At 44.9% G+C, this 25,383-nt stretch overlaps 1 long non-coding RNA gene across 1 annotated transcript in view; it reads right to left on the bottom strand.

The window, feature by feature from the left end:
- The window catches only part of LOC128895585 (uncharacterized), a 39,984-nt gene extending 16,368 nt beyond the window's left edge, over positions 1-23,616 (bottom strand). The window contains exons 1-2 of the long non-coding RNA XR_008461825.1: positions 23,344-23,616; positions 20,723-20,875 (exon numbers count right to left, since the gene is read on the bottom strand). This is a non-coding gene — a long non-coding RNA (uncharacterized LOC128895585). The remainder of the gene's footprint in view (positions 1-20,722; positions 20,876-23,343) is intronic.
- Between the last annotated feature and the right edge of the window lie 1,767 nt (positions 23,617-25,383).

Here is a 25,383-nt window from a genome sequence, read left to right as displayed (position 1 = left end):
ATTTTCCAATTCGTCCGCGTCGAGTACAGGGCACAATAATGTCGTTTACATCCTTATTTGCAAGGAATAACGTTACACAACGCGCAGATGATATTATTAGTGACCCGTCTGGATGATTGCTTGACAGCTGCCTCTGCCAAATGGTTAAACGGTCTAGGCGCTTTCTTCCCGACCTTCCTCGTCTATAAATACACGTATGAGCTTACGCGACTGCGTTTATGCAATTGTCCGTCGTAAAATAGGTCAGGCTATCGTGGATAAGACTGTTTTATTTTATCGCCAATGCCGTTTAACTATCCTCCGATTTTTCTTCCTGTTTACTAATGAAACGACGCAGCTGACTGTCAGCGGACTATTTTTTCCTCTCCGCTATTTGCCAACGTGACAAATTTCTCGTTCTAGCAACAATGTTTGCCGCGACGTGAGTCATTTTGTTGCAAATCTTGTCAACACACTTGCGATCGTTGGCGATTACTCAACCGTTCGAATACGTTGGTAACGTTGTTAAAATATTTGGATATTCGAATATTCAAGTACATTTATTCCAATACTTGAGCACTTCGGTATCGTTACTCGAACACTCGGGTATTCAACTATCGGTTGCGACAAAGATTAGACACAACGTCTCATTTTAACGTTATAATGCCATCTTCTTGGCATGGAAGCTCCCGCGAAACAATTAGAACACACAGCGTTAGATGCGCTAGCAATTTGGCAATGTCTCTTTACGGGACACGCGGGAAGAGAAATAGCCTTTCGCAGAAATCGGAGCCAGAGTAAAATTCACCCAACCACATTGTTAAGTGCGAACAAACAGTAAATCAGTAGAAATAGAACAGTAGATCGAGTGAAAAATTTAATTTGTCCTTCTGATCCTAGGGAAAAGTTACTACAGATAACTGTGGGTCGCTCGAGAAGCGCAGGGAAGCTTGAAACTGAAAATAGGTCAGAGGGCAGTGACGTCCCTAAGAAAAATTCGGGTTACCCGGTGGCTTTCTTCGTGGCCTTCCACCTTCCTTGACATCGCGCTTCCACTTCGTTCTTCTCTATTAATAGTAGACGACACTGTTGCGTTAAACGCGTGTCGAGTGCGTGTAACGAGGGACGCGCGCTTATGGTTGGATCGGCTGATTGCGACACTCGCGACAGCGCAGTCTGATTATTGTGACAGAGCTACGAAGCCCTCTTCCTCGATTCGTCGGATCCAGTTTGCAATTTTTCGGCCACGCTGGCTTCCCACGCGCGTACGGTACTGGCGCCACTCGACTGGCGCCAGCTATCTCACGTGACGGGACGTTACCAAGCGACTCGAGGCATCCTTCGGATTGACATTTCGTATTTCGATGATTCCCGTGTACATTGAAGTATTTGTATGTGGCAACTCTGTGTTGTTTACGCTCGTCAGCCATAACGTGCCATCGATAGTAACCTTGGTCGTGTTTTTGTGACATTAATAATTGGAGGCAACCGGGCTAGATAACGACTCGATGTACCGTAAGATAATATTCGATCGCCTGAGTTGGAACCCACTTTCAATCGCACGTGACATTTCACGACTTGAAAGTGTAGTTTCAAAAGGAGTCGTACTTGAATTTGAACGTAATCGAGCTTGTATAGATATTCGTGGCGTCTTTTGGTGATTGCAGATGGATTAATATATGTTGGCATACATGAGTTGGCATTCGAACAATTCGATTACTATTCAGATATTTGAATACAAGCGCGAATAACACGAATACTACGATAATCGAAATAATTCGAGTACATGAGTAGAAGTTCGAGCAATACGAATACTCCTTGATTATTCGAGTAGATATTCGAGTATATAATTGAAATAATACCAGTACTAGTCGTACATACCGATTTTTCAATGAGAATTCAAAGTTCCCTACTTCTTCCCTTATCCTACGCGTCGCATCAACCCCTGAAGAGTCCATCTCGCAGACAAGAAGGCATAGCACCCACAGATACGCTGAAATTTCTAAATCGATTCGAAGAAACTAGTCGAAAGTGCTTCGACAAGCTTCTATGAGGTTGTCGAGTCGCGACGATCTGTGGCCGACCTTAACTCTAGTCTTGAAACGGGAGCATCGCTTCTAAATGCGTCGTTCGCGACACTCTTTGAAGCCTGTTAGAGTTACTGCAAACAACGCCGCAGACCGCCGGGGACTAAATTAACCTTATTTTGCCACTCGTAGACCGATCGAGACGAAAATTGTGCCAATTCAACGCGCAGGCGTTTGACTTTCCGACACGGAAAAAGGAGAAGAGAAGTATGTCGATCGATTTCGGCTGGTAAAAATCCGCGGTTTTTCTAATCGTAGGCGGGAAACCAGTCGCAGCGACTCGCGAGCACGAACTTTCTTGTTTACAAATTTATGTTAATTACCTCCCACCACTCCCCACGATTTCGCAACGGTGCTCGTAAACGAACTGCGCCGCAATCCGATGAAAAAAAAAAATCGAATAGTAATTAAACTGTAATTCGTTGTGGTAATTGGATATTGTGGCCTAGCCTAGTCCATTAACGGCGTATATTTTTAAAGAGATTTGTGCTGTGCGATGTGGAGGTGGATGTGGTACATTAATTTTTACCGAAACTCAAATTCGAGTAAATTCAAACATCGATGGATTAAACTAGCAAAGCATACCGTGGCTTCTTTGTCGAACCTGTTCTTAAAGTATTAAGTTTCTGTATGGGCTAGGAAAAGTCAAAGGCAGGTCGATGTTTGCCAACAATTGAATTCGCAAAATGAGCGAAACTGTTTAGTATAGAAGGGAAAAAATTAGTCTTTCTTCACCCTACCGGGTGTATTGTGCATGCTCTCTTGAAAGCAGCCTTCGACTGTACCTCGACTCTACGCAATTATGCAATTGCTCTGGTATGACATGCACGCTTTCTTCTAATTTGCGTAATAAAGACATTATTATAATAATAAGAAAACCTCGCTACGGGTAAACTGACGTGTTTATCTCCACGTTTCTCGGCTGCGTTCGTAACAGTCCTGAATAATTGTGAATAGGAGGGTAGCTCAGACGTGAATGACACCGTTTTGCATATTCGTAGAATGAATGATTTCGTGAAAATTAACTTTGAAGAATTAATGAAAGATTGTGTTTTTACATAAAATAATCTTTGGTCAAAGTAGACGTAACTGATGCAAATGAAAAATATAAATACTTCTCGATTATTCCAGTAGATTCCAGTAGGTTCCAGTATACTATTCAAATCATTTAAGAAATGGGCATTCGAATAATTCGAATACTAGTTGGATGCATGTGTAGGAATTCGAACGATTCGAATACTTGAGTATTCCGCCACGCTTCAAAGAACTGGTCCCATTGGGCGCCATGTTCGTTTACCAGGTATATTCGGTATCAGTCCTTCGTGAACAAGAGGATCGAGCGTCCGCAAATATTTGGCGGTCGATTTGAAGCAGTTTTTCTTGGCAGGTATTCCCAGTGCTCCCGATAGAGGAGCAAAAGGTCCAAGAGGACTGTGACGGACCAAGATACGTAATAAGGCCACGGAACATCATAGTTCGCGTTTGTCGTGCCAGATCTAATCACTGCGACACAGCACGTGTATCTATTTAAAATGAATTCAGTTCCTATTTCTAATTCCTAGCTTGACTATTGCACATAATATACATACTTTGGTTGTTTACATGCGTTTTTGATCAGAAACCACAAAATTAACTTATGTATATTCTAATTTTTCTTATTTCTAAAATTAACTTTCGGTAAATAATAATAAGAGAAACGCATAATAAAATCCGGGCGCCATTATTTTGACATGACTCGGGTCGAGCAACGCTGCGGCGAGCCGCGTTCTCCGCTTACGTAATTCCGGCCGACCGCCAACGTGCCCGCGAACGTCGACGAAATGAAAATGAAAGTAAAGCGACCAAACATTGGGTCGGCGAGCCCGCTAGCTATCATTAGCTGCCGAGGAGGATAGCATGAAGCGAGCCTGGACGACTGAGAAGGGGGGACCTTTGTTTGGTAAAAGTTCCTTTCCGTGGAACACAACTTCCTGTCCGACGCACGCCGAGTTAAAAAAGTACACCGTACGTTTCCTACATTAACACTGATCAACTATCAACTCTGTCTGACCCATTTTACCGAACTTCTTCTTCGAACTACCTAGTGCATGTGCAAGCATTCGAATGACTCGAATACTCCTTAATTATTAGACCAGATAAAAATTCGGGAAATTTGAATACCTCTCGATTAATCGAGTAGATATGGAATACGTTATCCAAAGAATTCAAGCAAACGCATCGAGTGCGTAGCAGATGCAATTTATAACATTCAGGGATCACTCGTCGAGGATAGAAGAGATATTTCTCGGTCTGATCTATTTTCTAGTAATTTAGTCACTTGACCAAGCAGTTGGCTCCGAGCCACCTATTGCACCTTAGCAGCCTCTTCCTAACTTTCCGGACCTTGCTCCCATTTCTCTAGTCGAGGTGAGGCCGTTTAAATAGATTCGTATCGCGAGAAACGACTACTCGAATGAAAACTGACCGCGCGAAAATGCAGATGGCCGCAAATAAAACTGCAGCCACGTTGCGAGGGCGAAACTAAACCGAAGTGCAGCCAGTAGCGATTTTCTTTGATCTAATTTTATTCTGGTAAAGATTCTACGTCGTAAAATATTAATTCCAGAAGGGGCAAAAAATTCTAATTACCATAAACATTGAAAGCCCGCCCCCTATCCCCCAATAATCTTACCGAATCCGTTTCTAAGGGTGCGCCTCGAAAAAAAAGGCCTTAGCTGTTAACCTCGGCATCAGTCAAACAGATGCAGCGTCGATTCTCGAAGGATTCGATGCAAAACTGCCGAAAGGCCGATTTCACTGACACAGTTTCCCACCGAGAGAGAGAGAGAGAGAGAGAGAGAGAGAGAGAGAGAGAGAGAGAGAGAGAGAGAGAGAGAGAGAGAGAGAACAGCCTCGCAGCCAGCGCAATAAAATCGTTTCTCCCTGTTTCCGTGTCGGTGGCCCTTAGAGGCACTCTCGCGGTACGTGCGCGTCGAAGGCCAATTTCTAATCCCCTTTTCGACTCAAGGATAAGAGAAACGCGCGGCCCTCTACTTGCCTCGAACGGACACGGCGTTGACAAAAAGTCCGACGAAAAACACCGCGAAGAAAAGAAACTGACAGACGAGGAGAGACCGGTGGAAATCGTTTTGGATAACACGGCGGTTTCCTTCGGTGGAAAGGGCGCAACCTCTACAAAAACCCCAGGCAACTTCCTCAAACCTCTTTGACGGTGGCGATAATAAAAACAAAAAAGAAAAGAAAAAAAAAAAGAAGAAAGATGACTAGGTAGTGAGCGAAAGAGAGGGTTGCTCAGGGGCGCATAAAAACTCTCATAATCTCGAGCATTGTGACCGGTAACGGGGCGAATAATTTTCAGCCGGTCGCTTGTAAACGACCTCGTAAACGCCTCGTAATACCACGACCGTGGCCCTTTTTGGTCAGTCCTTGGACAGACGCAGCGGGGGGAGAAAAGGGTTTTTGCAGTTTTCTCGGCCTTCAGGGTTCATTTGGATCCTTCGACTTTGAGTTTCGGTTCAAGCTCGAGTTTAGGGGTAATGGGAACACACGGAGGCCATTTTGGGCCATGGGGGGTATTTTTTTTTGGAATGACTGAGCGAATTCGAATGAAAATGTATATCATAGTCTTTACCATATTTAAACGTATGCAAAAGAATTTGATGACTTCATTTTAATCAAATATTTACTTCCATTTTATAGTCACAATTATATTTCCTTCGGCGTAGCGAGTAAATTAATTTTCAACGCCGTCGATCGATTCCTCAAAGTCCTATAATAGCAACGAGGAAGTAATCGTCACCTTCTCCGCGCCTAACTTCATTAATCGAATGAAGAGTGAATTATGAATAACGATGAACAAACTATCCCGCTTAATCAGACGTTGTTTTCGAATAATTGCGCGTTACGTTAGCTCCACGAGCGAAACGTCTTGTTTCCGTGAAATATTCTCTTCGGTTATTTCTAATTAAATGACCACTAGCGTCGACATTCCGCTCGAATCGATGTATCAGCGAGATAATTTTGCAAATAATCCTCGATACCCTCGTTGAAATCGCGTGCAAATCGCTGCGTGTATATGATAAACGATCGTTTTTATGCCACCCAATAAGCATGCAAATTGCGGCGCATTTTTACCGGACGACCACGTTTGCGTAGACGTACAAGTTTATTTCAATGATTCCCGTGGCGAGCTGGGAATGCTTCATGGTTATTCAAACGTTGGAAATGTTTTTCTTGCACTTTTATCCGTTTCCGCGAAGAGATCGTTTTCCTTTGCGATTCTGTTTTTCTTAACGCATATGTAAAGCATATGCAGAGAACAAACGCTGTGTTTACTGTTGATGTTCGAAAACGTTTCGTTTCACGTGCCGGGAAATTACTCGTTTCGTTCCAAAGGTAAGGTTGGCTTTTTTTACAACAAAGAGTTACGTTTGTTTATTCGACGGAAGTACCAGTGAGAGAGAATAATCAACGAGTTTAGAAATTTCTTCAAGCTATTGAAAACGTGCGTTTCCTTCAAAGATCGCTTCTTTAAGTAAACGAAACAATACCGAGCTCTTCCATGACGAGTGCCAAGACGTAACAAGCAAATTAATTTTCAACCCTGGCAATTTCGGGAGCAATTCTATCGAAACAGCTCACAAAATTTTCTCGAGAAAAATTTCTGAAAAAATGCGGCAAACGACGGAATATTTTCGTCCCTTCATTTTTTCCTACTGTTTATCCTTATCGTCTCTTCTCACCTCTCGAGTGTACTGACGGTTGCCACGTACGTCGTTTATGGCCACGTCTAAGTTGGCCGAGGCTACATTTTACAGCGTTTCTGTCTCAGATGGTTCTTTGGTATCTATGCTTCGTTTCTCCTATCTGCTCGTTCAAGGTTGCAATTTTGTCGCGCGCTGTTTCTCCCAACGAGATTATACTGCCTGCCATCAGGACGCAAGTTTTTGCGTTTTCACGGTGGAAGCCGAAGGAGAACGCCGGGGAGCCGCGTGCAAACGCTTGCGGAATCGATAACGTCCGATGATTGCGTAATTTCAATACATTGTCAAAGGAAATAATTATCAAATACCGAGCGGCTAACGTGGCTACCGGGGAGATACTTTATAGCTGAAATGGAAACACGTGAAAAAGTTAAAAAAAAAAAAAAAAAGAAACGTAATAGCGACTACTATTATCATTACTTATTATGTGAAAGGGTGTTGAGAGCAAAGGCGTTGAACGGAGGGGTGCGACAAACCCCACTCTGGTCAACAAACTGATATTCTCTTGGGCAAAGAAAGTTTCTATTCTTGAATATTTTATAAGTCTGAAAATGGCAATATTTTCACTGCAAATCCTAATTTTTCTACTTCCAAAACGATCCCTTTTCCTTGAGAAAAATAGCGCTCCCCATCGAAAAAGAAATTCCTTGCGAAACGGATTCCCACGAAGAAGTATCGACGATGTGACTCCATTTTTTCAAGAAGATGGACTCGTACCACTTTCATAACGAACAGTCAGGTTGTCGTTACCACACTCGAACTTTCTCGATATTTGGCAACGGGTCGCGTCCAATTGTTACTTTTGAAACACTTTCGGCTGCTCTTCGTGGATTAAATAATATTTTTTTTTTTTATCTGTAAGCGGCGAGCCTGATTTCACATCGTTGAAAAGCGACTTTTACGACGAGACAAGGCCATCGAAAAGCGAGATAGCGCACAAACAGATAACAGTAGGCGAATAGAATAAGAAAATAAAAATAACACTTTCCTACGAGGTGGAACTGTGTACGTCTAACGGACAAAGAATGCTTACATTTTACGAACGTTGCGTCACAATCGATCGTGCATCGTTCCATGGCACGACGTTTCGCAACGATAAGTCAATACGACGGGCACGGAAACCGTGTAATCAATTTTCCGTATTATCGAGCCTCGATATTCCGTCGAACCGTAATTGCTTAATTAATCAGGCGCGACAGGAAGAATCCCCAAGGTGGATCGAGACGTTCCAAGGCGATCCCTAGTTGTAACTTTCTGCTGAAACAAGATTCACAGGAAAACGAAATACAAAATCGTAGCGTTAAACTAGCCACTAATTTCCGACATTATTATATAGATCAATTTTTATAACTTCTAAACGAGTTCAAGTACAAGTGTTCTTTCATAATGCGAGGAATGCGAGTAGTACTTGAGTATTCGAATAAAACTCAGACACTGAAAGTGCCTTCGTTCAACATTTGACTGCCGCATTCGAATATCCGAATACAGAAAAATTCAACGTAATGGCCCGTCTCTATTTGACGCTCTCGTGTCGATTTTAGTTTCAAAACGAATAGAGAGTAGATCCACGACTACGCGACCGCTTTCGACGCGAAGCCGCGGTTCGAGTCCGCGTGTCATCTATGATATTGCATAATCTCTGTTAGCGCGCGCATAAATAGCAGGCGTTAAATGCATTCACGAATTTTAGCACGGCGCCCTATCTCGCTGTTACGTTTTATTGCAGTTGTTCGCGGGTGCGCGATCTCCCCGACCGGGGCCGTTCGCCGTTGTTACGCCGCGTTTCGAGATACAAAATGGAAAGTTCCCTCGGAAAGCGTTCGTCGTGCCGCGGAAGAAAAAAGCGTTCGCGTATGAAACGGAATCCTATCGCGGGAAAAGAAAATCGTTACGTTCCATTTACTCGTGATTTACTTCTCGCTCTTGCGAATCAACGTTTCACGGTTCGCGCGAAGAGAGTAAACACATCTAACGCCTAATGATGTAAACCAGAGTTTCTCAATACTCGCTTTCCAGGGGACCCTCCTCGATAAGGAGACCCTTTCGATACCCTCCCCTCTCCTCTCTGGTCAATCATATGGGTATTCACGTCAACCCAGATCGAGGCAAAGTCATCCAAAAAATGAACTGAAATTTTTAACGTTCCTCGACCAAGAGCTAAGGGTGTCTTCAGGGAAGAAGGTTTCAGGTAGCGTAGGTACGATAAGCGTTATCGGTAAAATTTCACGTGTCGCCATCGCAGTTGCCGTCATCGCCGCGAAGAACAAGCGGATCAGCTTCAATTTCTGGCCGACCCAATTTCGCAATTTATCGTATCTACGTACGGGCTCGCGTGTGTATGCACGCCGCTGCGATCCGACCATGCCGAACTGTCGAATCGCCGACTTATTGTTTCCTCTACCGTGGCAGCTTTCGCCGGATCGGCAGAGTTCACCGATTATCGACGTCTCCATGCGTGGCTCCGCCCAAAGAGGGTGAATTTTTATTTAGGACCGTCGTCGTCTATGCGCGCGTCCGTTGCGTGTACCCGAATCGGAAATTGGATTATTGCACTTGGATTATTGCGATTCGAGTATTCGAATACTTGACTTTAATAGGGGTACTCGAGTACCTGGCTATTCACAGCTACCAGTCGATCGTACCAGAGCCAGCCGTGTGCCTAAAAATTAATTACCATTCGCGAGTACAGACCGAACTTGATATCATCGCTGCTTAAGATTCTAAGGCGATACATTATGCATGCCATACGCCCGTCCGAATACAATGCAATGGGTGTTCAAATATTTCTACGCTGAGTGATTCTTCCGTGGCCCCAGGTGACACGATCGCCGACGGACTGGCTCGATTATACCGTGTCCGAAAGTTTCGTGCGGAGGAAACGCTCGTTTGAGGTCGAACAAACGGAAACGCTTCGAAAGTAAGTTGTGAATCGGTTGTAAATAGAAAGAGAACTTTATTTCCACCGCCGTATAGATAGACTTCGCTAGCAACGACTCGCGCGAAGCCATGTGTGTGAGCGATGGGATGCGCAAGTGCGCGTGCGATCACGTAAACGTCAGAGACGCGTATAACCGCGCACCAACTATAAGTAGGCCACGGTGCTTTCACACGATAAGGCCTTATCAGAATGTACGCATGCGGCTTTAACTTCTACCGTATTTTCCTCTGACTCCCTTCGTATTTCCCGCCGCCCGCTCTTCCTTTCTCTCTCTCTCTCTCTCTCTCTTCGCGTCTCTGTACTAGATTCTCTTTTTCTCGGCCTATTACATAGTTCCACGGCGTTTACTTTCCTGGCTGTCGAATGAAATAGACGGCAAACGTCGGTAGTAATTCGCAAAAATCGTGCATATATGAATGTGTACAGGTTGGCTTTTTTATTTGGAATTTGAATACTATTCGAATACCTGACTACTCGACTGTCATTCGAATACATGATTTCACAACCATTTGAATACCTAATCCTCGAACTAATATTTGAATTCTTGAAGTTTCGACTACCATTTGAGTACTTGATTTTTTACTGTCATTCGAATACTTCATTCGACGAGTACCATATGAATACCTTATATTTCGACTATTATTTAGATCACTGATTTTTCATACATCTCTCTTCAACTACTATATGAGAACTCCACCACCGAGGTGTTCAAATATTCGAATACCAGAGGAGCCCACCAGCATCCCTAGCGTGTTCCTCCATGTGCGTCTTCCTCCTCCGCAACATTTCGCTCCCTTCGATTTCCATTTCGCTCCGTTTCCACTTTCTTTGTCCCGTCTCACATTCGGACATCTCGTTGGCCTATCTTTAGTTTTTGCCTTCGACCAGCTGCACGCACGATCGGAGGCCCTTCCCACGCACAGAAGCCAAAGGATTGCGAAGGTCGCCGCCACCGTCGCGTGAATGAAAGCGTCCTGGAAGCGAGGCCCTCGTTTCCTCTTTCGCTCCCTTCAATGGCTCCCTTTCCAACGGGCCATCCGCGAAACGTGCACGCCCCAACGATGAATCGAAGACGCTCGCATCATCGGCTTTCCTTCGTCTCGATCGCTGCGTAGGTGGGGTTTATTAAAATACTGGCAGAACGACCGAGCGCCGTGGCTGCAATTAGTCCTCCGCAATTATCGTATACAGGAAGGAGGATATAATTCTTCTGCTATCGTCCAGTGAGAATGGTGTTTACGGAATACGACGTTCGCCGAGGCGGTCTCTGAAGGAAAAAGCCGGACGCGATGGAACTTACGTAATCGCGTAATAATCGAGCTAACGAGATATTTAGCGAGTTCCATAAGATTATTGCTTTTGACATCGTTTCTGAGCAACGTGTTGCGCAATTGCTCCCGAACGTCAACCGTACACCCGTGCAACCGTGATTTTCAGTTCGATAGTACTCTGTTTCGCATCTCGTCGAGTCGAAGGCTTTTCTTGGTAATAATTCAGAAGCTTGGAGACAGTTTGCCGCTAGTTAAAGCAAGACAACGACTTTGGAAAGCGTACCGATCTGTGATTTGCGACAACCCTAAACACTTTCAAACGTTGAGCGAGGGTGCAGATGCTCTGGGACTGCTTAAACTATTTTTCGAACTAATATTCTTAACTGATATTCGAATACTGTTTTGAATACTAGAGAATTCTGTTATTTTGTGCGCCGATCAAATATCGGAACAAAATATTTGAACAGCGTGATAGGACAAGCATCGTCCATTTTATCGGAATAGTAATCTTTCCCAACGTCTAGTTTCAAGGACCGACGGAGATCCTCTCGCAAGGTTACGACGAAGCACTAGAAAATAATTTACGGAGATAGAGAAACGACAATGAACCCTTTCAAGAGCGGAATTCGGTGCTGAGCAAGTCCCATTGTGAAGGGGTTAAGTTTACGGCGGCGAGGTAGTTCTGGAGAACAGGCGATCCGTCGTTTGAGCCTTATTTATACCTGCTCGGAGTAATTAACGTTTACGACATTTCCGGCTCGCGGAGAGACGGAAAGTTTTGCTTCTCGTTCGAAATTATTGCCCAGCCAGTGTCTCTAAGCTTTCCACGGTTTATTGATGCGTTCGCACGGGCCGGGGACCAGTTGCGACGAACTCGAGCGATGGAAAGAGTTTGGAGAATGGCCAGGGGGCTGATCGGTTCGGAGAATTTTCTCCTCCGAAACCCGTAACTCGACGGAAATTTTAAGACTTTTCCAGGGTTACACTTTTTTTTTTTCTTCGTCTAGCAAAAAACGACCAACTATCCCGGGCCTGAGTTTATTTCAGCGAACCGTTTCGTTGGAATAATCCCGCTCTCCTTTCACGAACAGAGAATTCGTATTGTCGAATTATCGAGTTCGATGATTGCACTACTTGGGAAACAGGGATATAATTTACCTTTGTGATTCGCGTCGCGAATATTTACTTCTAAGAAGTATGTAAATATTTAAGTATAAATAGTGAATAGGGAACTATTCGACTCGCGATAAAGTTCGAGTATTCGAATACTGAAAAACTCGGCGCGGTGCCAACCCTACGTCGAATTAACCCCTGCGACTGCTGCCAATATAAGTAGAAATCGTCAACGCGTAGCCTGAAACCGTATATGACGACTTCGAGACGGAACGAAAGTATTTTCCTGTTATGGTAACGAATTTTACGATCGTCGTGCTCGATCAGCGTTGTCGCGTGGCGCCGTCGGGATTTTCTTCGACGAATACGTCCCTGGATCGCATCGACGCGTTAACTCGTTGTACAAACAACAATGTAAAGACCTTGAGACCGCAATGGTGCAAGGCATCGAATGTAAAACGTTCACATAACGTTATGACATTACATAATGATCTGTAATGCCGCTGCAATGTCGTGTCTGCCGTGCTCGACAACCAGATGAGAGATCAGGATCGTCTAGAAAAAGGCAAGAAGGTACATGTGGGATTTAATAATCTTCTAGTCAAGATGACGAAAGATCGAGCGATACGTCGTGTCGTTTATCGAGCATTTTCTATTTATCGCCTCGCGGACGAACTTCCGAACGGTCAGCAATCGATACGCGGGCTCCAATCCCGAGCATTCCTAGATTATCAGGAAAGAGTGTACTCGTAATACTGTATCGAATGCTTGAGTAAACTATTATTTTGCGCCCCGATCAAGTATCCGAATATTTATAAAATTTGACAAGTATTTGTTGTACTCGAGCATTTGGAGTACTCTGTTATTTCGTGCTCTGACCAAGTATCCGAATATTCAAATTATTCAAATTATTCAAGAATTTATTAAATTCTTTTAAAAAGATTAGCAACTTGCACTTGGAATGTTACCGAAAGTTTGACATGCATCAATTTGTTTAACTATCTCAATTTGCCCAGATCCATACTTCCCGATCGTAAAAAGAAATTTTATAGAGTTTGCCCATTAAATTACACGAGCTATGATCGACCTCTCCCCACGTGTCGATAGGGTTACAACACTTTTAACTGCTGAGCAAACAAATTTTTATCTGAATGTAATCGACAATGTTCTGGAACTACGCGAAAACAACCATGATCGATACGTTGCTCGCTCCGAACGGCACATAAAAGTAACATTTATTTTCGTTCACTTGGTAGTTTACGCGTTTCCTCCTCTTTCCCCTCTCAATTATTTTTTTTTTTTGGCACGGATTAAACTCACCACTTTTCACGTCCCAATTTACGACGATATAAATGAAAATAAAATTTTCTACCTATTCATCTTTCATCCCTTAAATTGGATCAGATACACTGTGCAAATTTTTGTTAATAAATCGAAACTTCGATAATAGTACTAAATAGATCAAATAAAAATTAAATAAATCCTAACACGTTGTGTTTCGAAAATCTGTTTTTAAAATAATTCTCAAGTGCAAAGGGTGAAAGTAACGCGTTCGCGGGATATGCGAATACTTTTGCGACACACTGTACAACGCCATTTAATATTCTTCTTAGATTATTCGCACATAATTTGCTCGTATCAATCGTAGATTCGCGTACAATGGCGCGCGGCAGATTATGCATCGCGATGATCGCTATCGGGACGAAAATTCCGCGAAGCAACAGTTTATCTGGCATCAGATTTCCCATTTTTTTTTTCCGTTCGCGAAAGACCCGTTTCGAGTCTCGTTACAGCAGAGTTCGCACTCGATACCGAGATTGCATCAACGTTTGTTCGCATCGATTTTTTTCCTCATTTTCTCCCGCAGCCGGCTAACTATTGTTTACCGCGGCTACGGGCCTATTCAACAGCGTTTGCGATTTTCCTTCCTTCGATTGGTCATTCTACAGAAATTTTGTTAATGCGATCTCAATGGAGCTAACTATTTTTGACGTGAATTTTAAATATCTTATTTTCCAGAAATAAATTCATAGTAACTTAAAGGAATGCTGCAGGAGGTACACGTTCACAGTTAGCGAGCTGTAGTTTCGAAACCGATCAAAATTTTGTAAAATGTGTAGAATGTGTAGAATATGTAGAATGTGTTGTTTCGATACAGTTGACACCCGAAAAGAATGGATTTGGAACCGTCTTTCGGCTGTGGAACAGCGATCGTGCTACACCTCGAGGAAAATGGCGGCCGCGGTGCGTGCGCGTGCACATCGCCGCGCGCGTTTTCCGCTTTGGAAAGTCGAGGGCCTTCGAGGCATTATCTGGTCACGTTCACGGAAAAAGGGGGCCTTATCTGCTGCCGTTCCACGCCGTACAAAGATTCGTCACGGATTCTCTGTTCACCGGCTCTTTTCACGCACAATTGTTTGATTTCGAAACTAGATGCACGCGACCTCACAATCGCCACCGCACGGTGCGCCGTTCTCCAAATATGGCTTCCCTTTATACCTTAAAACTACAAGTTTCTCCATCGGTTCCCATAATAAGTGTAGATTTCAGTGCAGAATTTAATTTAATTTAATTTTCCTCAAGATCGAATTTTCCCTCACCTAAACGCCTCAATTTCTCCATTAACTACACCTTTTCTCCCTCCCCTGTCGACGAACCTCCTACTCTAAACATAATCATAAGATTCTGAATCACCCTGTATATGCTCACTCGCGTCTCCAGCGAGACGAGTTGACTTTTCTTCGGCTGTTCGTGACAGAGAGCGTTTCTGGACGAGAAACGACACGGTTAACAGGTTAACGGAATGGTAACGGCCACGGAACCGCAGCGGAATTCCTAATTACGTAACGAGTAATTGCGTTGGACGTTCCCGCGACCACTTCCTAGGCAATTTTACGACCGCGTCGCGGCTTTTTTCGCCGGACCGGAGCTCCGTGGACGCTGCGGTGCAAAAATATTCCAGCGAAACTTTATTGTGAAGCGGCGCAGTAGGCGCGCGTTTCTGTGAACAGCTGTACGTGCAAAGTAGAAGGTTAACGCATGACATCAGCCCGCACTATTACAACATTCTATTACTTCGCTCACCGCGACGACAGCGTTCGGTCGCGTTTCCCTCTGTCGCCCCAAAACCTCGTCGGCTCCATTTTCTTTTTTTTTTTTTTTTTAATCGTTAACAGAGCATGTCTATTGTAATTTTTCGAATTTTGAGTTCGAGTGATCTTCAGGCCATACAATTAAAATTCAAATATCAATTGAACGTAATTTTCACGTCAAAAAATTGTGATATTCGTGAATTTTTTTTTTGGGTACCGCTTGTTCACTATAAATTGTCCATGCATGGGTTGAAAGAGCATACTTTGATCAACGTTTCTGCCAATTTTCGTTAAAAAATATTCATGTATATGGAAAATATACACATCCTCGTCACACGTTACTAGAATTCTCGAGTCGAATAATAAGGGGGATTTTTCTGGTTTCAGTGGTCCGAATTAGATGAACCCAGAATTTTTCGAAACTAGATGAATGTCACTATCGTCACATTCAAGGATTTGAAAAAATATTCGTGCGATTAAAAACTGCAAGCTTTCAAAAAAGAACATGTAAATTTTGAAAATGGAAGTTGGGAATGATTGAAGTTTTCTAAAAAAGTACCAAAGGAAAATAGAAATCCGTATGTACTGTAGTGTCATTCGTCTAGTTTCTAAAAATTCCAGTTTTATTGAATTCGGATCACTGAAGCCAGAGAAATCCACCCCGCAGTGCAACTCGGAACTTTCGGTAAGGTCTTTCAAGGATGCATGTACTTTCTGTACAGATCAAGATTTTTTTATGAAAATTGGCAGAAATATAGTTAAAAGTATGTACTTTCAACACATCTAAGAATTGTTTGTATCGAACATTAAGTATCGTTTCAAAAAATTCTCGAATATCAACGTTTTTCGCTCGAAACGCGTTGTTCCTCCTCAACGAAAGAAACCTTCGTTTAATCGAAATTTCATTTGCCTATCGGTAGTAAACTCGAAACGTTCGAATTAACGTCCCGAGTGTTTCCTCGAGCGTGCTATTAATAGTGCGAACCCGAACAAATCTATCCATTTATGCACCCTATTCACGTTGTTTGCAAAATCACGCGCCATTTTTGTCATGCTAAGCGCTTTTCTTTCCGAACGTCGGCGGCAAAAATTGACCGAATCACCGGACGTTTTGCCAACGAGGCGAGTAAATTATTATTCATAAATTCATTGAAAGTCGTAAAACGATTCCTAGTACACTGACATTGTATCGGCGTCCATCGCGTTGTGTTTCTATCCATTCAGCTTGTTTCCTGCATTTGCATTTTACAGAAAGCGCTGAAGGAAAAATCGTTCCCGCGCCTAACCACGCGTTCACGTAAGCTTTTAAGTTTCAAGGACTGAAAATCGCTGTGGTATAAGACGAAGAGAATGAAGGAAACGTTGACGAGTTAACGATACGTGATTTGTTGTAAATCTGTCGTGTGAATTTCTCGATACCAACAACTGGATTCGTTCATAAATCGTAGTATTCGGATACCGGACTGTTCAAACACTATTCTTGAATTTTTTAAGGCGAAGAGGGAGTTCTACTACGTTCTAAAAAATGTTGCTATTCGAATAAGTGCGATTTAAATACTACTCGAACACTGGCTTCGATGTAATCGAGATATTTTTCATCAAACTTTATCGTTAGTGTTAAGAAATTAGGAATTCTTTTACGAATCATGCCACGTTGAAAAAGGTTAAGAACCACTGCGCTAACGCGACGCCACGAAAATAGTGTACCTATCGCTGTTAGCAGTCTGTGCATACGCTTGCACAACCTTGTTCCGGTTTTAGAGCAAGCCGTATCTTTCCACGGAGAAACATAAGCATTTTTTTCATCAACCGTTACCACGACACTTATCGCGACAATGTAACGACTACCGGAGGAATCTCCATCGCGTCGTCTTATATTCCACCAAGTTCCTGGATCGCGGATTCCATTAAAGCCAGGATAATTTTCATACCGTCGATACACGACGAATGTATAATTAAAATCTCGCTGAGGCATAATGCTAAAAGTGTGTGATCAATTACGAGAAACCGCGGCTGCGATACATATTCCGAACAGGAAGACAAAGAGACCGTAAATGACGTAAGACCGCTCGACGATCGAAGCACGATGGAAAGGTATTTTCCTCGAATCCTGGCGGGGCGCGGCCGTTTGTGCGAGTTTTTCATGCGAGGGAGCTTGTTTTTTCTCATTCTTAAATTCACGTTTCGCGACGTTATCGTCTTACAACGCGGACAAAAAATGGAATAATCTACGAGACGCGTTTCTGTCTCAACGCGGCAAAGGTTGCTCGTTACAGAGTTTTACACGATCAATGCCACGGTAGCCGTTGTTTCAATAATATTACTTGAATATAGAATTATTTATATACGACTCGTATAACTGACCATTCGATTTCTACTCAAATACTCTCCGAATATTCATCTGTCCAACTATTCATTCAGTACTCAAACATTCAAATACTCAGACACATCCTTATTTAAATAATAATGTTTCCAATGGGCTACTGAAATATCCAACATCTTCGATATCTGCATCGTACATTTCAAGAATTAATTCGAATACCAGCATGGCCGATCGTAAGATATCGTAAAAAGCCCTGTTCGAAATCGGCAAACAAACAATCCGAGGTAACGAGATCGTTGCGAAAAAAAAAACAGAAAAAAAAGTGGCATCTGAGTTTGAATTAGCATTTTCCAAGCCGGACAGGCGAGTGTCGGGTGACTTTACGGACGGTCAGCGTGCGCATATCTCGAGCGGACGCCGGGGACGCGCAAACCGGTAGGAAAGCACGCCTAACGTAAGAGATCGTCTAAGAGGAGTAACGCCTAGTTACCAGCGTGCACCGTCTCGCGGAGTTGCGGCCGTTGAGGAGAGGTAACCTTGAAACTGGCCACCACCTCCAACTTCGTCACCTCTATCACCTACGCCCGGTGGCGCGTGGTGCGCATCAGCGGCTCCGACGAGCGCGACCGGTAGCAACCGGCGGTAGTGGCAGGAACCCGACCAACGCCGGCGCGTCAGGCTGTCCCTTCGGAAGCAACGAGGAGCAACTTAGCCATCGTCGTGCAGCAACAACTAGAGCAGAATAAGAGGAGAAAGGGTCCCCTTCCGCCAACACTCTCCTCGCCCTTCAACTCCGTGGAACCAGCAAAGAAAGATCCCTCCCTTTCCTCTTGCTAAGGACTCCTCCTCCTCTTCCTTCGTGTCCTCCGTCGCAGCCCTAGCGCGTCCCAGCTCGCCGTCTCTCTCTTTCCTGTTCCTGTCGTCCTCGCGCGGTCCTCTCGCTCCCTTCGTCACGGGGAGCAAACCGGATTCGCAATAAAACGAGTCGCCGCGAAACACACGGGACCAACGAGGATCTAACATATACGGTCAAACTGGATCTCCATCTTTCTACTTCTCATTCTGCATTCTCTTTCTCTTCCCTCTCCATCTTTCTCTCCTCGGTCCCCCACCTCGCGGGCCCCATTTCTCTCCGTCTCTTTTTTTTTTGTCTTTTACCTCTCTCTCTCTCTCTCTCTTCACCTCATCCCGTTGCCTCAACGTTTGATCTCCTCCCCTTCTCCTCGACGGTGCCCTTTTCTCCGTTCCCTTCTTTCGCCGGTTCCGCCGCGGCGTCCGTCCTCGTCTGACGCGATTCGAGTGAAAGGGACTTCTCGTGGAAAGAAGGGATGGCTAGAATCGGCGAGTCGCGTTGTGAGAAAGGTGCAAGTACGACCGTCGTTCGACCGCCTCGTGGGATGAGGTGGAGGCTAAGGTGTGTTAGAAAGGAGCAGTGGCGTCGCTGGGGAGCTGCGCGCCGCGTGACACCGTCAAAGGGGACGACACACCGAAACGAACCCTTCGGCGCGATTCGCGAACGGCGCTTTCGCAGAAATTTATTACTTTTTAGTAAAGATATTTTTTGCTTGTTAACGTGGAACGCGCTCAGTAGCGTATCGAACCTCAACCGGGGGCTCGGATGCTTCTTGTTGACTCGCATAACAAAATCAACTAATGTTCGAATGATATTTACAAGTGTAAATTGTACATCTGTATGAAAATATAGACGTACTTGTTACAAAATTGGGAGTGACAAACATTAATGCTACATCTGTGGAGAAGAGCTAGCAGCCGAGGTGGCGCTCCGAGTCATCATTCGCGAGAAGTGGTGGGGAGAGTCGCGCGCCTCTTATTAGACAGGATCTGCTACATGCGCTAATATCTCCAAAACTATAAGAGATATTGAAAATATGTTAAAGACAAAATATAATTATTTGTAATACTCTACTACAACGTGGTAAAAGTTTCGCAATTCAAAGGTGCGAATCAAATCAAAGATTGGATTCAATTCCTGGAAAACTTCAGTTTCTGTTAAATTTCTTACTGTAATTTAATTCGCAGGGACATTTTCGTATAGATTGACAGTAACCCTAGCGACGCCGCTGTTAGAAAGGAGCATCAGGGAAGGAGACGATAGAGGGTAGAGAGAGAAAGAGAAGTGGTGCAGTTCAGGGGAAGGTGAGACTGTCTCACGACTGACCAAGTGGCCCTAGAGGGGATGTTGCTTCATAATTTCGAGGTGGCGTGTCAACAGATTTTCTGGAGGAGTTGCGTAACCGTTTACGCGAAAACGTTACATCGTTGAATTTTCGTTGGTGACTGGTAAGTCGGGAAAACGCTGGGATACGGAAGAGAGTCTCTCAGGTTCCGTTAAAAAGAGATTAGAATTTGCTCCGCCGTTTGCCGTCGTCGGGCAAAGTAGACTGTCCTAATTATAGTGTCGCGTGAGTCAGACAAGGAAAACAACGTCCGTGTTGATAAGATTGCGCGGATAGCAGGAGAAATGTTGCGTATCACCTATCGCTGTAGTCGTGTAGCTACGCGAGCAACTGCCGCGGGTTCCAGGGAGATAAAATTCATTGTAGACGGTAACGACGTAAGCGAAACGTCTCTGAGCGTATTTGATGCTTTTTAATCTAGAAATAGCTGACGGAACGCCGAGCGTGTTTTTCTCCGGCTCGAGATAGGGCTGCGACTATCCGAAGTGTTTAATGTACGAGCATTTTATAGATATACGAATGATGACGAATAAACTTGGAATATTTTGCTTTCCGAGAGTAATTGTACGGGATAATTTCTGTTATAGTTATTGGATATTCATACAGTTGAGTATTCGAATGATATTCAAATACCGAACTACTGGAATTTATAAATACTTAAATACCATTCGACTACTTGACTGTTGGAATACATGAGTATTCGAATACTCGACTACTCAATTACTCGAGTACTTGAATATCTCGTCCACTTACGAAGTATCCCAGTACGCGTGATAAAAGTAGAGTTTCCATGTTGGAACATCGAACGAGGCGGATGTAAATCGAATAAAAATTGTCGGAAATTAATAACGATAAGTGCGTATCGATGTAACGCGATAACGAAACGCCATAGTAATATGAAAGCGTAAACGCAAGAGGGAATGCGAAAAAATAGCAAAGTGCTTAATTGCATGCGTACCGAGGTTGAAGAGGACCTTGCAGCCGTCCCCTCTTTTTCTCGGTCTCCTTCTTTGACTCTTTCTATTCCATCCTCTCCGCCTCCTCCCCTGGTCTTCACTCCTTTTCCGACGCTCTTCTCTTTCGCGCGTAATGATAAACAGCCGCGTGCTCCCTGTAACGATTACGCAAAACGTTCGGCCTTCTCGACGCGCTTTTAATTTAGACCGCACCATAAATAAATAAATAATATCTAGCACGATAACTCAAGGTGGCTGGATGAGCCGGTCGGGCCTGCACGCGAATTAATTAATTTCTCGGCAATTACGACCGCGCTGATAACGCGCGCAAACATTTGACGTAACAACGCGCTCCTTGAGAAACTGTTGGCATTTTTCGGGATGCCGTCGTTCATCGAACTTCATTTCGGCCAACGAAACAATATAGAGGCAAGCCCAATTTATAAGTACTCGAGCCGAGCTAGTCAGGTCGCGGAACTCTATTGTAAAGAAATTCTGTACGTAGTATTATTAAATCGTTTAAAGGAATCGATCATTTTCGATAATATCGAAAAGATTGGAGCCGCGCAAACTCAGTAACGTCAGACTGATTAAGACAACGTTAGTTGCTGGAGCGTTCGCATTTGTCCAAAAGGTTACCGATTTCTCATCGATTACAGGTTAAATCGTTACTCGGCAAGATGACATTTTTAATGGCTCAATATCCTCGAAATAGACCGATCGTAGTCGCGAAAAGTTCGTACAGACCGCAAAAGGGCGCATTGACATTTTGCATCCTGACATCTATTATTTCATTCCGTGGCTCGTTCTTAGCGGCGGGCTCGAAAACAATTGATTATAAGACTGCTTGTTGAATTTTTCTGTACTCGTATACAGGAGTAATTCGAGTAAAAGGTGATTCGAGTGAAAAGCGAAGATTTCAGCAGTATTTGTCTATGAAATATTCGAGTAGCATTTCAATAATTAAATACTCGAATATTCTCGTACTCAATGATCGAATATTCGAACTCTGCTCCCGAACATTCGATTCATCGATTAATTGGAGTATTCGAAAACAGAAAAATTCGACGAGCAATTCCGTATACTTTCGCGTCGAGAAAGAGCAAAAGGAAGCGGGTATCGCGCCGAATTGCGCCGTCGCCGGCGTGCATATCGTATCAGCTGTTCCTCGACCTCCTTTCCGTGCGGCCCTCGAGCGAAATTCGTCTACCGCTCTAAGTATAGCCAGGCGCTGCCGTAATCTCCGGACGCGTGCACATCGTTGACCGAATCTACGAATGGCAATAGCTGCGGGTACGCCCGTCCGTCGCGACCGAGCTCGGAGAAAGAGGGATAAAGAAACAATCACGTATCTGGTACACCGACTCGAATTAAAGCCGCACCGGTCGGCCATGAAATTCTTTCGAAGAATGTTTATAAATAGTTCCAATGAAAAGTAAAACGCTCACCGAGCTAAAGGTTTCGTTAATGAAACGAGTCCGGCGCGCGATCGATGCGCGTCCACGTGATGAATGAAAGGGTTTCGAGGGATCGTGGGCCACTTTGGGTGTTTCGACGGCATGGCTGGTTACGTAAAGTCGCGACACGGGGACGCACCTATCAATTTAGAGCAGTGGTGCCCAAACATGCCAGGCACTTTCTGCTCGTTATAGAGCCAAGGTGAAAACTAATCCTAAATCCTGACAAAAAGTATGGAGGATTATTAGCGAGGTTTTAGAGACTCCGATGCCTCAGTTCATTTTTCAGGCCTGTGGAATATTTCGTTCCAACGTAAACAAGGTCTAATGGCTCCGAGTGTGAGGAGACATTTAAGTTCACGGGTGGACAAACAATGTTTTCTAATACCCGTTTGATATTCTTCTAATAGGTCTTCTCATCCAGCATCTCCAGGGGAATTGGAAAACATTCCGATAGAAGTACGAGATAACATTCCACTGGAAACTATTCAAAAGCTGTATGAATCTATTCCAAGGATAGCTGTATCAGAGGCAAATGGTGACCCAATCCATTGCGCAATGAGTAATTACGCAGCCAGTACGTGGACGAATTGTCCAAGTTTGTTTTGCGGCACACACGATCCTTTGTTCGAGGAAATGAGTTGCCCAAAGAGGATTCCATAAATGGAGCTAGGAGGACGAACCTCTGGGATTGAATCCTCCTTATCTCGATCACCGTTGCGAGCTGCCAAACAAACTAGGACAACTTGTCTGTCTATTAGCTGTGCGATTACTCATCGTTTCGGAGCGACTAAAACACTATTATGCCCGTTTCAGCATTATTTTACTCCCACCGTAATTCGAAATTTGCACAGTGCATTTACTGCACTGCGGAGCGTACCAAGACTGTAGCGACTCTTACCCTTTGAGAAAAAGGTCCTTTCATCGACTGATTTTCACTAGAAGAGCAACGATAACAACGACAAACGTACTTCGACCTCATCCTTTAACGTTCACAAATACTTCACCAGAAAGGTGGCGAAATACCACAAAAAAGAGAGGATAATTACATATTTTCATAACACTGGAAGGTATGCTTCAGATACTAATTCGAGTAGCAGAATTATAAGTGACGGATGATCACTAGTACTTTGTGAGATGACCTAGTATTTTCGTTAACGCCTCACCTTTGGTAATAATTCATTCGGTTCCTCGACGAGAAGCCTCGTCGGCCATATACGGGGCGGTCAACTTGTTAACTGAAATTGTCCTACTAGCGAAGAGGAACCTAGATTAGGATCGAGATCGTTCACAGTCGCGAAACTTGTCATGGTGCAACTAGCGTCGAAGCAAAGACGATTACGCGGGGTTTTAAGCGAAACGACAAAGTGTCGTCAAAGACGTTTGCTGTCGCGAGCTAAACCAGTAATGAAAGTAAACACGGAGGAAACCTGAAGCCGAAGGTGTTTACCAGCGAGTCATTCAAGCATTTCACTATCGATCACGGCTGAAAGCGTATTCGATGCATAACTAGAGCAACGGCATAATAATTCCTCCGGATGAAAAAGTTTCTTCACGCGCTGGCTGCGCGAGTACCGATTGGGCCCCCGCGAGCGGGCCAACCGTGCTCCAAGAGAAAGAAAGCACGTGGGCGTGATAGGTGGCGCGAAGAATAGACGGGTTGGAAGGTCGACGAAAAGAACCATACGTGGAGATTGGTGGCGGAGGGTGGTGGTCGCCTCCGGGCGGGGGGGGGGGGGGGGGGGGTGAAGGTTGGAGGTGGTTCTAGAGCATAGAGAAAAGAAAGAAAGGAAGAGCGGAAAGGGAAGGAAGAAGGAGGTGGGTGAAAACGTAACTTCTATCTCCTCGGTTCGCGAGAGACTGAGGAGACGGCGCAAGCGCGTTCTCGCGCATGAAGAGCGCACCGCGAGCGGTGGCGGAGCGAGAAAAGAAGCGGGAAAAGACAAAGAGTGGGAGCAGGGGGCGGGAGAAGAAAAGCAAAAGATAAAGTTCCCGGAGGCTGGAGCGATAAAGGGAGACGGGTCGAATCGGGTGAAACGAGATAGAAATTCTACAGAGACAGCGCGTGGACGAAAGAAGAAAAGGCTCATGGGAGGACGAACAGAAAGAACGGAAACGTACGTGGGGACCAGGGACGACGAGGGGAAGACTTGCACGAAAGGAAAAGAGCCAGCGGAGGGGGTTTTACGCGGGGAGCCTCTCTCGCTTCATTCTTACGTATTACGTGCACGAGTACCAGCCGAGTCTTGTATTACACCATTACCGTGACAAAGAGGCCTTCTATCCGACCGCATCCGAACGACGAGGATGAAAGCGCGCACCGTGTAGAACCGTTGACGATGAAACGTGTGTGCGTTCGCGGTGCACGCGCGCGTCGCGATAGACTTATGCATACGGCTAGACACAGAAACGAGAAGGAAAACCGCGGAAGAGCGAGAGCGAGAGAGATGGAAAGGTCGACGGAGAAAGACAGACGGAGAGACTCTACTCCTATCGCGCGACGTTCCCCGTGCATGTGCATCGGAGGCAACACCGACGCGACGCCGGCGTCGCACGCATGCACGCGCGCATACACACGCGGGCAAATCGAGGCACGCACGTACGCACACACTCGCCGCACCGGCGAGTGAACGTACACGGAAGGAGCAACACCTCACAAACGAGGCCTAGGCAAGAGAGCTATTTGTAATGTAATAGTGAGAGCACCAGTGGGGAAAGGGAGAGTGGAGGAAGGTGGTGGTAGGTGGAAGGGCAATGGTGGGAGGAAAGAGTAAGCGTAGGAAAGAGATAGGCAGAGGGAGAACGAGCAACCGTGGAAGCGAGACGGAGCTAGGTGCCACTCGACGAGGAACCAATACTACGGTCCCTTTACAAACCAACTCACAAGACTCGCGAGGCCTCCTCTCTAGCGTGAGTATTCCGCCAGGGAGTTCTCGAGAGAGAGAACCGTGCTTTTCGGACCCTCAACCCTTTCTGGGCTCGCCTGTAACCCACCGGGGCCCACCTGGCCTCTTCTCTACCACCACCACCAACGTCACCACCACCACCACCAACGAGCGGGAGTCACTACCACCGTTACGATTTATCATCACCGTCACCGTACCGACGTCCCGATCGCTGGATGGTGTGCTGCACGTACACGTTCACCGCGCCGCTCCGATCCGTGTGTGACCACCACCACCAACCACCACCGCCACCACCACCAT

This window comes from Hylaeus anthracinus, unplaced genomic scaffold (assembly GCF_026225885.1).
Source record: "Hylaeus anthracinus isolate JK02 unplaced genomic scaffold, UHH_iyHylAnth1.0_haploid 5, whole genome shotgun sequence".
NCBI lineage: Eukaryota > Metazoa > Arthropoda > Insecta > Hymenoptera > Colletidae > Hylaeus > Hylaeus anthracinus.
The sequence above is the reverse complement of the archived record's forward strand: the minus strand, read 5'-3'. Positions and strand labels throughout refer to the sequence as shown.